The sequence below is a fragment of the Lissotriton vulgaris genome, chromosome 2_1 (assembly GCF_964263255.1).
Source record: "Lissotriton vulgaris chromosome 2_1, aLisVul1.2, whole genome shotgun sequence".
Lineage (NCBI taxonomy): Eukaryota > Metazoa > Chordata > Amphibia > Caudata > Salamandridae > Lissotriton > Lissotriton vulgaris.
The window spans coordinates 330,713,624-330,729,335 of NC_141687.1; the positions used below are offsets into that span (position 1 = coordinate 330,713,624).

Here is a 15,712-nt window from a genome sequence, read left to right on the forward strand (position 1 = left end):
ATCAATGCTTTTAATTTGCTGATTCTTGAACTGACTTTAATTGTATTCTTTTGTATACTTATTGAATCTTATCCTGAGAGGATTGTATATGCACTTAATTTTGATTTTATATAAAACCTTTAAAACTTCATCAGTTGTCAGTGGTCCTTCAGAGTTGCGTCAGTTTATGGGGTTTATCTAACCTATGCGGGGTTTGTCTTTTACTCAATGACAGATAAAAACCGATCCAAAATTGACGAATGAGATAAGTTATTAAATTGATCATAAATTGATATCAAAATCTCATTCCCCGCAGTGACGCCCTCTCAGTGAATAAGGCCTTTGCGCTGCATGGTGGTGGGCACGCCTACTCTACTCACTCTAAAGGCCAGGTGACCCGCATTTTTGGAAGTTGGGTGCATTGGAGGAGCAGGGCCGGCCTTAGGGATGTGCAAGCTGTGCACCTGCACAGGGCCACCAAACCCCAGGGGCCACCACACCAATATATATCCTTAATATATTTATCCTCTGAGGATGGATACATATTTGTGTGGCGGCCCCTGGCAGGGATTTGGCGGCCTCCGGCTCAGTTCCACATCTAAACACCCTGACCCCCCCCCCCCCCTCCCCCTCTTTACTGGCCTCCGCGCTCTTTCACCCGGACCCCCTCTTCCGGGGCCCCCTACCTACGCTCCCTGCCCAGGGCCACCATGAGCCTAGAGCCGCCCCTGGGAGGAGCCAGTACTGGCGGCATGAGATCGGCTCTCTGTCGCCAGTATTATCTTGTATTGCAGGTTGCCTGGGGAGCTCTATTGTGCTGCTTGCTTTCTGTCACTGTGTTTGGGCCATCAAGGCCTCTTACTTGCAAGCCGATGACCACAGTCGAATCTCGGGTCCACCAGCTCTCTTTGTCGGGAGTCGGACCTCGGCAGAGGCCAGGTGCCTTCTGTCAGCCTAGCCTTACACGGGGCTGTCCTTCACAGCTCTCTGCATACGGACACTGCTGCGCTGCCCCTTAAATTGTGTAAAAACCCACAAGTCTCCCCAGGTCTTGGTCCTGAACGGGTCCTTTACTAAGTCTCTGTCTACAGGGGATTTCTTCTCAAAGCACTAAAAGTATAAGATTCCCTCCGACCAGGACTTTGAAAACGAGTGACGAGCGCTGTGTTGCGTTTCACCATGAATGGGGACAAGTTCCTGTTGAGCCTAGAAGCATCAAGCATGCTAGAGGAGCTTATTAAAGCTAGAGCGCCCTAGCCCTTACGTTGATTGGGGACTATCTGACGTTACCGGCTCCTTGGAGACCACCTAAACGGTTCTGTTTATCAGTTCTTGCACTCTCCCCCATGACTTCTATTTCTTATACAGTCTGCAATGGGCTCTCCCGCCGCCATGGCTTCTATTTTTTGTGCAGTCTGCAATGTTCTTGCATTCCACTGCGTGCCAACAACGCCCGGGGTCACTTTAACTAAAGCAGCAGTCTCCCAAGCAGGTTGGCATGATGCAAGTGGGACTGTGTGTTGTATGTGCGCCGTGCGGTGACTGAAGCCTTCTGATTTTATTGTGTATTCTTTTGCATAAGTTTAACATGGGAAATGAAACTTCGCAGCCTTAACCTCCGGCGGGGTCCCGTCTTGTTCTCACAGCCTCAACGGGCGGGCATTGCACGCCCTGAAATCCAAATAACCCGCTGCCCGACCCACCCTCAGAGTGCAGAACAGCAAACTGCAGCACTCCCGAGCACTAGGAGGCCTCAGGCCAGGGGCGCCGAAAGAAAACCACCTCCCAAAGAAAACACGAAGTCCGGTCTACAGGCAAAGCGGAGGTTCAACGACCGGCATGTGCTTATGAAAGAGCAGCACGGCTGGGGGAGTCAGTTGCAGGTCAGGAAAGCAAAAATCTAAGAGAAGCAGCCAGGAGGCCCTACCAGATGTACTAACTGGATGAGGATCCTCTGGAGTCGGAAGTAAAAAAACATAAACCAAAACCGTTTACTGTTTACCGTTTACTGTAGTCATGTAGGATTCTCTCGAGTGGAAGGGGACAAGGCTGCTGTATTGTATAGTTCTTAAAATTTAGATTGCTTCTTCCAGTGCCGATCCTAGGATTTTTGGGGCCCCTGGCGGAAGGGAAGATATGAGGCGCTTTTATTTTGCATGTGACATCACAGAAGAGACATCACAAACAGTGACATGACAGGATTTCTAATCTTCTTTGGTATTGCCAAGGGACCTTATGTGTGCATATCAGTAACAAACATAAACAGACAAATATCCAAAAGAAACACGTCTGTCTATTTTAAAGCTGTATTAAGTGGTTTGCATTAGACCCAATAGCTGGACACATGTCTAACAATGATGGCCTTCCTTACTCAAGGTTAGCTGATAACAGCAGAACTGCTTACATTTGGTTTAAAGCAGCAACGTGAGACCTCCCTGGTGGAACTCTGTGCTAGTAAGAGTTAAAGTTTTCATGTAAATCCCTTCCACTGAGACTGGGAAAAAAGTTTGTTGATGGATTTCTTTTGGAACCATTAGTGAAGCAAGTTGTGAGGATAAGGCAGTGGACAGCTTTGGTGTGACTGTGTTCACGCAAGGATGTCTGTTTGTTGTACTAGTATACCAGTACCGGTTTATTCCTGCTGCTGCTATGAGATGAGAGTTTAAGCCTTTATTTCATCTGGACAGAGAAACAATATCAGCAATCAGATTTTGCCTCAAGACATCTGCAGAACAGCTCAGTTTCTTAGCTTAAAACTGGAAACTGCCACCTTACTCATCCCTGGATAATTGGTCTTATGACTCTTTGAGTCATTAAGAAGTTCTTGCATTGCATTGCTGAGAGGATGTTAAGAGCTCATGCTTTGGGGGTGAATAAAGAGGGGGCTGCAGTTGAGTACCCACTATAGGGGAGCACATTATAAGTGCATCAACAAGTGGGACTTAAAATATGGAGTCAGGCTTTGTATATGGGGCAATGCATAGAGCTGCAACGTTTGCCATACCGTGAGACTAGCACTGGCTGTCAGGAGTCACAAAGGTGCTTTTCTCTGCAGCGCTCTTGAGGAAGACACAGAGAAAACACCATTACACAGTTTGTGTTGGACACCTCGCCTATTGCTACAAGCACAATATACATCTCAGCCACAGCTCATGGCTCTATAGAGCTCTCCTTGCACTTAAAACAATACATGCTCCAACTTACAATGACTATTTTAACATTCAAGTAGTAGTTGGGTGGCACTCAAAATGTCCTACTTTTGATTTAGATATGCCATATGTAAACACAATGCAAATACTGAAATGCTGCACATAGGCAAGGAATAGCCAGAAAATTAAAATACCCCCGACTTTGAACCAAAGCTTTTGTGTCACTAACCAAGTACGTTATTGCAATCATCCCCAGAAGAGCTCTCTTCCATCCAAGCATCTTTCCATTCACACTTTCATCCTCCCATCTACCTGCTGATATCCACCATTTCCCCTTTATATTGTCATCCATTCATTCTTTCATCCATCATTCAGTCTTTCACCATCCTGTATGTCCATCCATCCGTATTCCCATCCATATCCAAACCTATCCATCCATCATTTCACTTAACAATCCCTCCATTCATTCTTTTGATCATTCTCTCCCCCAATCACTCATCCATTCAGCCATACTTGCACTCCATCCTTTCCATCATCCATCCATTTACCCTTATACCCATTCAACCAGCCTTTTACCTGCTTGTCCATCCATCATTTCTTTCATCCCTCCACCCTCATCTATCCATTTTTTCACTCATACAGCCTCATACCGATCATTTCACTCATCCATCCACACATTTACCTATCCTTTCGCTCATCCGTCCATTCACCCTTTCACTCATCCAGCCTTTCACTCCATCCATCCTTTCACTCATCCATCTATCCACCATTTCACTGCATCCACTTTCATTTCATATATCCATAATCCCTTTCACTCTTCGCTCCACCCACCCTTCTGCCCATCCATTCAGCAAGGAGGTCACAAGTCCTGCATCATGCACAGTGCCAGGATGTGAGGTGACTGTGACATGACATGGTGGTCCCTTTTTTTGCACTTTTATATATAGCACAAACCCAGCCAAGGTCTTTGGAGTGCTTTACAAAAGTAACAATCCCTCTACAAAAGGTCAGGTTTTTTTTTAGGCATGGGAAGGTTTAATGATTTGCCCAGATCAGAGGATTTAGAGACGACACCAGGATGTATTTGACTGTTACTAATGAGGTGGAAACGGCCCAATAATAACAGGTGTGAACAAACATTGGTAAAGCCAACAGGTATCACATGCATAAACTATTGACTTTGTCAATTGTTTAGCCATGTTGCACAGCAGTGCCTGGATGAAAGTTAAAAAACTGCCATGTCAGTAGTGGCCGCATCATAGCTTTTTTTATTTTTTGCTGGCAGGAAGGCAGGGCGGGAAGCATCTCGTAGGGATGGGAAGGCGTGCATTCCAGAGGGCAGCGTGCAGTGCCAGCATCATAGCACTTTTCTTTTCTTATGGAAGGTGGGTAAGGGCAATTGATTTTGGAAAAGGGGGTGGTGATGGACAGAGTTTCTGAATGATGCAGAATACTCCTACCCAGTCAAGAGATCAGGGCTTGATCCATCACCGTTTTTTAGCTCACTGCACCATCCCAGCTCAGAACCTGGCTACATGCAAATTAGTCTGTTCCTGTCCCAGTGCATGATGGGAACAGGGCAAACCAAACTACCAAGCCAATTCTTATACTGGGAAGGAAACAAGCTTCCGGGGACCGGTTTCTGGCATTTCAGCCGTCGTCGGCCCGGCTTGCTTGAATCCTGATGGTGCAATGAGCAAGGGACTCACGTCTGAGTATACCCTCCCACACTTAGTGTGGACAAAATCGATTTTGGAAAAGGTGGGTAAGGGCAAACATTGATGAGGGGGCGGCGAGAGGGAAGTAACAACAATGGGAGGGCCGGATTGTGCATGGCATGAAAGTTTTCTAAGAAACAGCTATTACACAGCCAACAATGGTTGTGTCATATCCTGATCAAAAAGTCGCCTCCTTTCCTGATAACACAGACATGGATAGATCATCAGGGAATCTATGTGGGAGTGACAGGGTCATGGGGAAGGAGGAATGTCACTATCCCTCTCAGTTTATGCCCCGCCAAAGCTGCAGACCAGGACCCTACACGGGGTGACAGACATATTGCTGGAGACACCGGGATCGACGCACATCATTGAGGGTGACTTTAATGACGTGATGCACATCCCTATAGACCGCTCGGGTGCTCATGCCCATTCCCCACCGGTTACACAATTGGCCCACCTGGTGGATGTATAGAGACACTTGCATCCAGGAGATCGTCAGTACTCGTACTACTCTGGGGCACACAGGGTTCATTCACGACTAGATTATGTGTTGCTTCCACAGGGCGCCATTCAGGGCATTTATTAGGTGGAATCCATGGCCCAGGGTTTATCCGACCACTCGCCCCTATATGTTCGAGTGGGTGACAGGCCTGGGGGCACTGAATGGGGGGGCTGGAGATTATCGGCTTGGGACTTACAGAATAAGGAGGTGCTCCAGGGTCTCTGAGCAGACACTAAAGTGTTCTTTGCTGAAAACATGGACTCGGTGCAGTCTGGGGTTACGATGTGGGAAGCCTATAAAACGGTGCTACGAGAGAGGACCCAGAACCGGATAGCCTGGGAAAAGAGGAAGGCCCAGGAATAACTCGCCACACTAGAGGACCAAATTCTTACTCTAGAACAACAGCACATCACCCATAGAGATCCGCAGGTGCTGAGACACTTAACAGATGCGCAACATCAATACAGAGCTCTGGCAATGCAAGAGGCTAAGGCACAGGCCTATAGCGACCTTACATAGGCTTCATGATGTGGGCGACAGATAGGGAAAGCTACTAGTGTGGCTTAGCCATAAAGAGATGGAAGCCCGTTGGGTGGCGAGTGTGGTGGACTCCAAGGGCATAACACAGACACATGATACACAGATAGTACAGACGTTCGCTTCCTACTACAGGTGCTTTCCGAGACCTGAGGACGCCCTCTGCCATAACCAACTATCTGATGGACATTTTAACCCCGGCATTGGACGACTATGGTAGGGAAGGCCTAGAAACGGATATAATGGTAGACAAAATCAAACTGGCTATAACTAGACTACATCCTGGGAAAATCCCAGGCCCCAATGGCCTCCCTGCAGAATTTTATAAGAAGAGCGCAGATCTTTTAGGCACACACCCCCTGAAGTTTTTCCAGGATGCCTCTCAAGAGGGAATCCTGCCCCATGACCTATGAATGGCCACGATTACACCTATTCACAAGCAAGGGAACCCCCCACTGATGTGCTTCCCATCACCCCATCTCCCTCCTTAACATGGAGGTGAAAATATTGGCAACTATCCTTGCCTTGTGGCTTCGTCAAGTCATCACTAATCTAGCACACAAGGACCAGACGGGCTTTCTGCTTGGTCGGGCGACCCGGCTGAACCTGCAAAGGACTCACAATTGGCTCATGGAGGTTCAGGACCGAGACGATCCACAGTTGCTACTGTCTTTAGATGTGAAAAAGGCGTTTGACGCGGTACACTGGCCCTTCCTCGAGGCTACCTTGGTTACATTTGGTATAGGCCCTAAGTTTTGGCAATAGATAGGTCTCTTGTACAGGGATCCTCCGGTGAAGGTCAAGGTTAATGGCCAGGTCTAAGGTGATTTCCCCATCAGAAGGGGCACCCGAAAGGGGTGTCCACTTTCTCCACTACTCTTCGCTCTTATGATAGAGATCGTGGCTTGCGTGGTTAGTCAGTGTTCGGAGATTCGGGGGTTCTGCATTACACTAACAGATGCTGGGGGAAGAAAAGATGTTGCTTTATGCAGATGACATCCTGCTCTATATTACTCACCGACTATCACGGTTCCCGCTTTATTCGATGTCATGGGCCTCTATGGGGCATGCTCCGGTTACAGCATAAACTGACAAGTCGGTCATCTACAGCCCACGAGCCATGGCTGCTTGGCTCACTCTTCCTGGGGCCCTGCAGATAGCACATACTGGGTTTACATATCTAGGGATCTACCTTACCACAGACAAGAGGATTTCGCAGCAGAGAAACATCCAACGGGTCATAACCAATTTTGCAGCAGATGCACAGAGATAGAAATCCCTCCCCCTCACAACCCTAGGCTGGGCGGCTATGTTCAAGTTGATTACCCTGCCCCATTTCCTTTACGCCCTCCAGAACGAGTACTTACCCCTCTCCCGGCAAACCTTTCGGGCGGTAGATGCTGAACTACGTTCCCTTCTATGGCTCGGGAAGCAACCGAGGATTGCATTGACTACATTACACCGCAATCAACATAATGGGGGGGGGGGAGATCTCATTGCCCGATATAGAGGCCTACTACTGGGCGGAACATCTCACCCCGGTGAATGAATTGCTACACGCCACGGCGACCATCCCACTTACAGACTTGAAAGGGACACTATGGCGAACCGCACATACATGTATTATCTCTATGGGGGACGGGGTAAGGAATGACTTCTCCCACCACACAAGTCACGCTTGAAGTATGGGACAGGGCGTTGAAGGCACTGGGGTGGGACCGCACACATACAAAACAGACACCTCTTTGGCATTGTCCTTGGTTAAAAGAAGTACACAAACTGAGGGGCTTTGAGGGGTGGGATGTCTTTGGCATTTCTACCATAGGAGACGTTATAGCCAAGGGTAAACTTAAAAGTTTACATGCGCTGCAGACAGACTTTGGGTTGCACGTCTCCCAATTTTTTAACTACGCACAAGTTCGACAAACCTGGCAGGAGGAGGGATCCCTATCCTGCCCCTGGTGGAGTATGCACCATTGGAGGGGCGCCTACTACAAGAACACATACTTACTAAAGCAGTATTGCGAACATATTGGACCTTGAATAATACACCAGACAGGTTGGGGAAACTGAGGGAGTCCTGGGAACTAAACTTAGGTACACTTGAGAACATAGACTGGGAAGCGGCTTTGATGCACCACCGTGATTTGGCCATTAAATCCTCTCTTCGTCTTATTCAATACAAGTTTCTACACAGGGTCTATTATGATAGGGCCCGGCTTCACCCGTATGGGCCGCGCCAGTGACCCCAATTCTCTGAGATGTGGCTGACACAGGGAGATTTCTATCATACCATCTGGGGCTGCCCCGAAATACAGGCCAACTAGGAAACGGTGATGGGTGAACTGAGCAAGGTTCCATAAGCAACATTACCACTGGACCCTAAATTCATACTTCTGGGCATACCCGGAGATGTAGACTTAGGCCGCTCGCAGCTCATTTTCGCCATGCTAGCTCTGGTGGTGGCAAAACTGGACATAGATCGAACATGGGGTGCGGCAGCACCACCCCAGCTCCAAGAATGGAAGATGGGAATGGATATGTACATGGCAGCAGAGAGGGTCACATATAAGGCGAGAGGCTGCCGGAGAAAGTTCCATAGGGTATGGGGCAAATGGAGGGCATATCATGGGTTGGAAGGAGAACTGGAAGATAATTACGGGCCTTTAAGAGGTCCCTCCTTTAACTCTGGCCATGACTGCCGGCTCGCCCGTCCCTGAGCAATCCAGAAAGGGAAGATACATGGGACACTGCAGAGAAGAACGGTGAATGGGTGGGGCCTGCAGGTTCTAGTCACCCGAATGGATGACGATGTGGGAATATATGTGATGTGGATTGTATATGTATGCCTTTGCACGACTGTAACCGATGGAGATATGCTTTCTTCTGTTTTTTGTTTGGTACAAAATACTAATAAAAACATTTTTTTTAAACAATGGTTGTGTCAGTGGTTTTCTTTGTTATAGTGGGTGGGGCACCAAGGACAATGGAACGAGGGCAGGAAGGGGCAAGCAACAAGATGGCTAGTCGGATGAGGGCGGGAGGAAGGCAGAAAGGGGCAAGCAACAAGACAGACAGCAAAAGGAACAAGTAAAAACGAGGAGGGTGGGAGGCGCAACTAACAATATGGAGAGTGTAAGGGGGCAAGCAACAAGACAGGGGCACGAGGGAGAAAGAAAGAACACAGAGTGTGCAAGCAACAATATGGACAGCAGGTGGGGTACGCAATAACATGGACAGCGGGCGAGGTCAAGCAACAATACGGATGGCAGGTGGGGGCAAGTACCAACATGGACAGTGGGTGGTAGCAAGCAAAACACAGTGGGGTCAAAAGCACACAGGTAAGGCAGAGAAACATGGGGATGGGGGGAGGATATGAGGAAAAGTCCTGAAAACACAAATACATTTATGGAGGGCTTAATGAAAGAAGAAACTTTTGTCCAAATTTGTCTACGAGCAGTAGAATGACACTAGTACTTTGGCCATGCTCCCAGGAATGGCTAAACACAAGATGATGAAATTAAGCCAGCACATGAGGACCAGAGAGAAGCAAGCAGATGAGAGAGACAACACCAAACCAATAGTGAGCCGTGGGCAAGCTCTAAACCCTCTGTAAGCTAACAAGATAAATTGCAAGTGACAGCTAATGTGCTGTCACAGCTAAGATATAAAAAGACAAAATAGGGCTACAATACTACTTCCCTCTTGCTTAATTCTAGAGGCCCTGCTTGTGAGGGAAGTGTTTTGGTGCTGTGCGTGAGTGACCACAGTGGTGCTCTGATCTTATCTTAGTTCTTTGCCTTAGGCATGTGATGGCAGGAAGAGGAGTGAGAGATAGAATTTTAGAAATTTACAAGCATTTATTGCTGTGCCTGATTGAGGACGTCTCTATGGCTCCAACATCGAGAGCACCTTGAGACACTCACGGCTAAGTAGCGCGTTCTACAAGTACTCTGATTGATTGATTGAGAGAGCAGTGCAGACCACTGAATGCACTGGATAGAAGCAGCTTTCGCAGATAGTGTATATATATACCCCCTGGAGTGATAGGTGAGCAACTCAAGGCAGGCACTGAGGTCAGAGCCCATTAATAAAGAATGAAGAGTGACATACCGATTGCAGCAGTAATGCAACCATCGGAATGTACAGGAGGATAAATGCTCTATGAGGTCTATCCTGGACCTACGAAGGAATAGACCATGGTATGAGCTAGGTACTAGCTGAGTAAATGCTCTCTATATGGTCCACTAAGGAGTTAAAGGAGAGAAAGTGTGAGCTGCATACATGCAAAGGATACAGTCATTCATCACAGATGTAAAGATTCTGCCCAGGAGCTATGAAGCGTAACCTATTGTCCTGCAGGCATAGTGATGCTAATTAGAGGCTACGCAGCAGTGAAAGTGCGTCAAGCCACAGGTATGCACTGGTTCCAGACAGCCAAGGCTTCTAGGTTATAGTTGGCCATAAAGGGCCACAAATAATTTAGAGAAGCACGGAATGCATTACTGCATGCAAATTGGCTGCAGAGATGAATGCACAAGCAGGTGCGTCCGGCACCGTTCGGAAGTAGGGGGGCAGAGGCGAAAGGGGGGAGGCTGCGTGAAGTAGAGGGGAGGATGCTGGAGGGCGGAGGATGCGGGGGAAGCAGCTATGAAAAAAAGAAATAAAAAATTACATTTTCGCCTCTTCCTCGTCTGTCTCTCCTCTGTAGTCCTTCCTTGCTCGGCTCCCAGTCATCCAATCACAACGCTGCCTTAGCAACGTTGCGATTGGTCTCAGCACCGTTTTTCAGCGCTCAGACGTGGACTGTAGGTCTGGGCATGTTCTCCACGTAGACTGTAGTACAGCCTGCATGGAGAACATGCGAAGTGTGCAAGACTGTTTTGGGTGGCCTGAGAGGGCCGTCCAAGCAGTCTGCGCACTTTAGAAGGTTGCTACCATTCCTTCCCAGCCCCAGCCCCCTCATGAAAAGCTGTGGGCAGAAGTAGGAGAAAATAAAATGATAATAAGGCAAGTTATTAACAGTTTATTTTCTCTGTCTTTCACTGCAAAAAAGCAGTGGGGCGACACTCCTCCGCCTTAGCAGAGGAGTCACCACTGCGCAAGGTGAGTCTTGTTGCAATCGGAATGTTGGAGCAGCCTGTCCCCTCTCTTGAGCCCTTTTTGCCTGTCGGGTGCTCTATGAGAGCAGAGAAAAAGAGCCACAGCATGCTCACTGTTGTTTTTCAGGTTCCAACTAAGTTAAGTAAATGACGTGGTTGCTTGCTCAATGAAGGCTCTGGCTGTTTATTTCTGCTTCACTATTTTCCTGTGACGCCCCCAATGATATTGTATTTTTGAGTGCTTTAAAAAAAAAAATGCTATACAAGAGCTACTCTCTTCGAATTGCACCCTCGTGACCCGGATGCAAACCTCATTACAACTTGGCTGGCCGTCTCAAGCATTCTTACCCAGACCTCTGTCTCGTGATTCTGTGTTTGGGTCTCTGTTTTGGGGGACAGAAGGAATTGGATTTTAAGAGGGTCTTAGAGAGGATCTACAATTCATGAATGCAATCTTCCAAGTGGGGTGCTCTAAGGCTGCTAAAGTACAAGCTACTTTTAAAAATAAAAGCCAAACCCTCTTGTGGTACCTTAGGAAAGTCAATAGCCCTATACATAGCCTGAAGTCATGTTTCACAGCTGCCAGGGTGTCAGATTGCCATGTGTGACATTTCCATAATTTCAGTGTAATTATGACTGACATTTCAACAACTATGAGTGACACTTTCTCATGAGCAAAATCAAGAATTGAAGAGTTAGGAAACGTAAAAATATTAGAAATTACACCGGAGAGTGAGACTGAAGTACACATAGGTCATGGCCAGCCTGTATTTTATTATTTCAAGACTAGTTTAGTAGCCTCAACCCTAAGAAAAACATTACCCTGAGTTGAGTGGTCTGCCCCGGTTGGCGGGTGGCGCCGCTACCTGCCCAGGCCCGCAGCAGGCACGCACCAGATCACACCAGCGCAGGCAGCCTGTCCAAAGAGCTACAAGCTCTGCTGACAATGACGGTCTGGCTCAGCAATGAAAGTAAAGCAGTTGCTGTTGGACGCAGGCCGGCCAGCACATTACAGAAGTGAAAGAAGAGGGTGAGGGTTCCAACTGCTTCTGATAGCTGTCTGTAGCCTTAAGCACAGTTTCTGGGACTGCAGGTTGACAGATCCGTGCTACCACCTTTGCAGCACTCCTGCCTGCATGGATGCCCAAATGCGGAGGAGTGCTGTCTACTTGCTTCTGTAAAGCATACGAGTTTGTGGTACAACCCCATCCGGTATATAGAGAAGAGATACCATAATCTAGCCAGAGGCGAGATAAAACTGGGATCGAATGACAGACATCAGTACGGTGACCAGAGAATCCCATGTCAACAAGGACACATTCCTCCTGATGTAGGTTTTCATTCAAAAACGATTTTTCTGCATTCATGGAATTTTAGTCCTGGCTCACTTCATTTAAACTAACAGAAAGGCCCAAGACTAGAGCATTGTGTCCCCACTTGCATGGAGTCATCTGACTACCTTAGGCATCAGAAGCAACAGGAAAGTTCTGTTACCCACTAGAGGCCTTAAAACACACCAAGACCCACCAGAGGCAGCACGCCTGGTGTGTGATAGTGTGGAAGTAAGTGGTTTATCATTACACAATGTTTTTAGGGAGAAAAGCAGCTATAACAACGCTAGCAAAAGGAGGATCGAGTGCTGGCAAAGCCCCTCCCACCCAAACACACCTGCAGTGGTATTTGTACTGCCTGTCTCTTGTTATGGGCAGTTTGAATTGAGTCTCTTGGCCCTGTTTAGGAACGCAGTATTTAAATGCGAGTCAAGAATCACCAAAAGCAGCATTAATATGAGCAAACTACAAAGACTGATGCAGCTCACTCAGTCCTTGATATGCTTATAACATTTCTGTGCTCATCACAGCTTAAGTATGCTGTGACGTTACGGATACGTTTGTACAATTTAAGAGAACTAATCAGGTGTGTACATATCACAGCAATGTAGAATACCTCTTAGGGGTGCTTGTGATATGCAATGAAAATCTGTCTTCATATCACAGAAAGAAAGAATAATGCAGCAAGGTTAATGCTCAATCAAACAAAACCATACCAGGACAGCCATTCGTGTTTCTTGCAACACGGAGATGTTAAGTAAAGTAGCGGAGGCGCATGTAAATATTGCCCTCTCAGACCATCTTTCACGGGCCAACATCTTAGACGTTACGCAGAATGGATTTCGAGCTGGGCACAGCACGGAGACAGCCCTCCTCTTTATGGTGGAACACCTGCGCTCCGTGCTTGATGCGTGTCAAACGGCGGCGCTTGTTTTATTAGATCTTAGCGCCGCCTTTGACATCGTTTCGCACAAGATCCTTCTGCAGCGCCTGGAGGAAGCTGGCGTCGTCGGCCCTGCGCTCCAGTGGTTCCGCTCCTTTCTTGCTGACCGATCTTTTTGCGTGGCTGTTCCGCCCCATCAGTCCAAATTCTATCCTCTGGATCTTGGGGTCCCTCAGGGTTCCTCGCTGAGCCCCACGCTATTCAATCTTTATGTGAGACCGCTGGCTGAAGTCGTCAAGAAGTGGGGTATGACTATGGTGTCATACGCTGACGACACTCAGCTGGCGGTCACGCTCAGCGGGGACTCAGGTGTGGATGCCCCTAGATTCCAGAACGGACTTCGGGCGGTCGCCAGCTGGATGACTTCCAACTGTGTCCAGTTGAACGCAAAAAAGACGGAAATTATGATCTTCGGCAAGCAAGCGGAACTCTGGGGCGATATGTGGTGGCCTTCAGAACTAGGTCCCACGCCGACTCCGGTTTCGGAGATAAAAAATGTCGGGGTGTGGCTAGATCCTACCCTCAGCTTTGTCTGCCACACAAAGCGCACTGCGGCTGGCTGCTTCGGCATCTTGCGCGGTCTAAGACCTGTGTTACAAATTTTTGATGCATCGACCAGGCAGCTTGTGGTGCAGGCAACGGTGATCTCTCGGCTCGACTATGCCAGCTCCCTTTTGGTAGGGTTGAATCAGGCCGAAATCACCCGCCTTCAACGCATGCAAAATGCGGCCGCCAGAGCAGTTGTGGGGCTATCCAGGTTTTGTTCTGCTGCCAACACCTTGAGTTCTCTTCATTGGCTGCCGATTAAGCAGAGGATCCAATTTAAAGTACTCTGTGTGTCTCACAAGATCCTCAAGGGCTCTCCTGCCCAGATTCTTCTGAATCTTTTGTCTCTCTACGCTCCGGTCTGCTCTCTAAGGTCATCTGACCTTGAACTTGCAGTAGTCCCCCGGTTTAAGCGTAGCCGTGCTGGCGGCCGCTCATTTCGAGTACGTGACGCGGCCTTGTGGAACTCCCTTCCTTTAGAGATACGTGCCCTTGGTGATCTGCTCTCCTTTCGTAGAGCCGTCAAGACCTTTCTGTTTTCTTAAATCCGTTCCCTTTTCTGTGTACCCTCTTTAAGTTGTGTTGTGTTGGTACCTTGTCGGGCGCCAGGACGCTCCTTTGCTGGAGCAGCTGTGCGCGTAATAAATGACCATAACATAACATAACATAACATAACATAACATTCCTACCACTAGCAGACTCTGTGGTAAGGTACACCTCCTGGTAGGAATTAACGGTCAAGGCAAGCCGAGCAAAGAGTTATTGCAGACCCACCTCTCGATTTTTCAGACGGTCTGCACAGATTCTATTGGGAGGAGCAAGGGTCCCATGCAAGTAGGATAAGCACAATAGCGCAATTTTCACAATCCAAAATTGCACAACATCGCATCCCGCAATTCCAGGCTCGTCTGCCCTATTTTCGGCGTCCGGATCTCCAGTCACACACCAGCGCCAATTCAGGCGCCGGTTGCCTTCCTACGTGGAGATTGTTCCGCCCTATCCAGGAATTGTACTGACCAGCCTTCTCTGCTTCCGGTTTCCTATGCAGATATCATGCTGCGCGTGGCTTCATATTGCTCCTTATCGAGGACGTGATAACCTGCCCTGCGTATCTGGACAACATCAACCGCCCCCCAACTAGCGGCTCAAGTTTACAGCCCCTTCTTGCCGCCTTGTTGACCTCCCAGCAGGCCTTCACCTGCCCAAGTGCGGTATCGGGCTGGTATTCCTGGCCGGGATACCAGCAGCTGTCTCATTGCGGACGTGCTTCTGCTGCAGTCCTCAACTTCTTGATTCAGCTGGCTGCCAGCTCCAGGTCGGCCTCACCTTTGTCTTCCAATTCACTGCAAACTTCCCAGGCACTCGTTCCATCGCCTAGTCCTGATGAGATCCCACTATCTCTCAGGGATCGAAACGTCATCGACACACGTCCCTAACTCTATACTTCAATTTGTATTACACTACTGAGTATGAGATGCGAACTGATTGTGACTTTTTTTTATTTATATTTCCACAAACATAAAAGTCACCCTTTTAAGTCACTTGCCTTGGGTCAGGAAATCGGCTGATTTCCTTGTACCTCGTCACGGTTGGCACACTCACCTTTTGTATAAATTGTGCAGTATATTATAGCTTAAATACATTTCTCTACTCTGTTTATACACGCCTATACCCCAATTTTTGATGGTGGAAATTGTGCTATTGTGCTTATCCTACTTGTCTGGGACCCTTGTTCTTCCCAATAGACATTTACCCTTGGTCCCATCTGACCTTTGAGATCTCCTTGTTCCTTCATTTATATTCAAGCGCAATCGCTGGATTGCAAGGAATTTAAATTCTAAATTCCCCTACTAAACCTAAGTGGGCCCTCCCCTCTTCCCTACCTTCACCTATCCATTATTA

At 48.0% G+C, this 15,712-nt stretch overlaps 1 protein-coding gene across 2 annotated transcripts in view; it reads right to left on the reverse strand.

Annotated features, from left to right (window-relative positions):
- The window catches only part of SPECC1 (sperm antigen with calponin homology and coiled-coil domains 1), a 1,296,450-nt gene that overhangs the window by 251,717 nt on the left and 1,029,021 nt on the right, over positions 1-15,712 (reverse strand). The gene's annotated exons all lie outside the window — the stretch shown is intronic.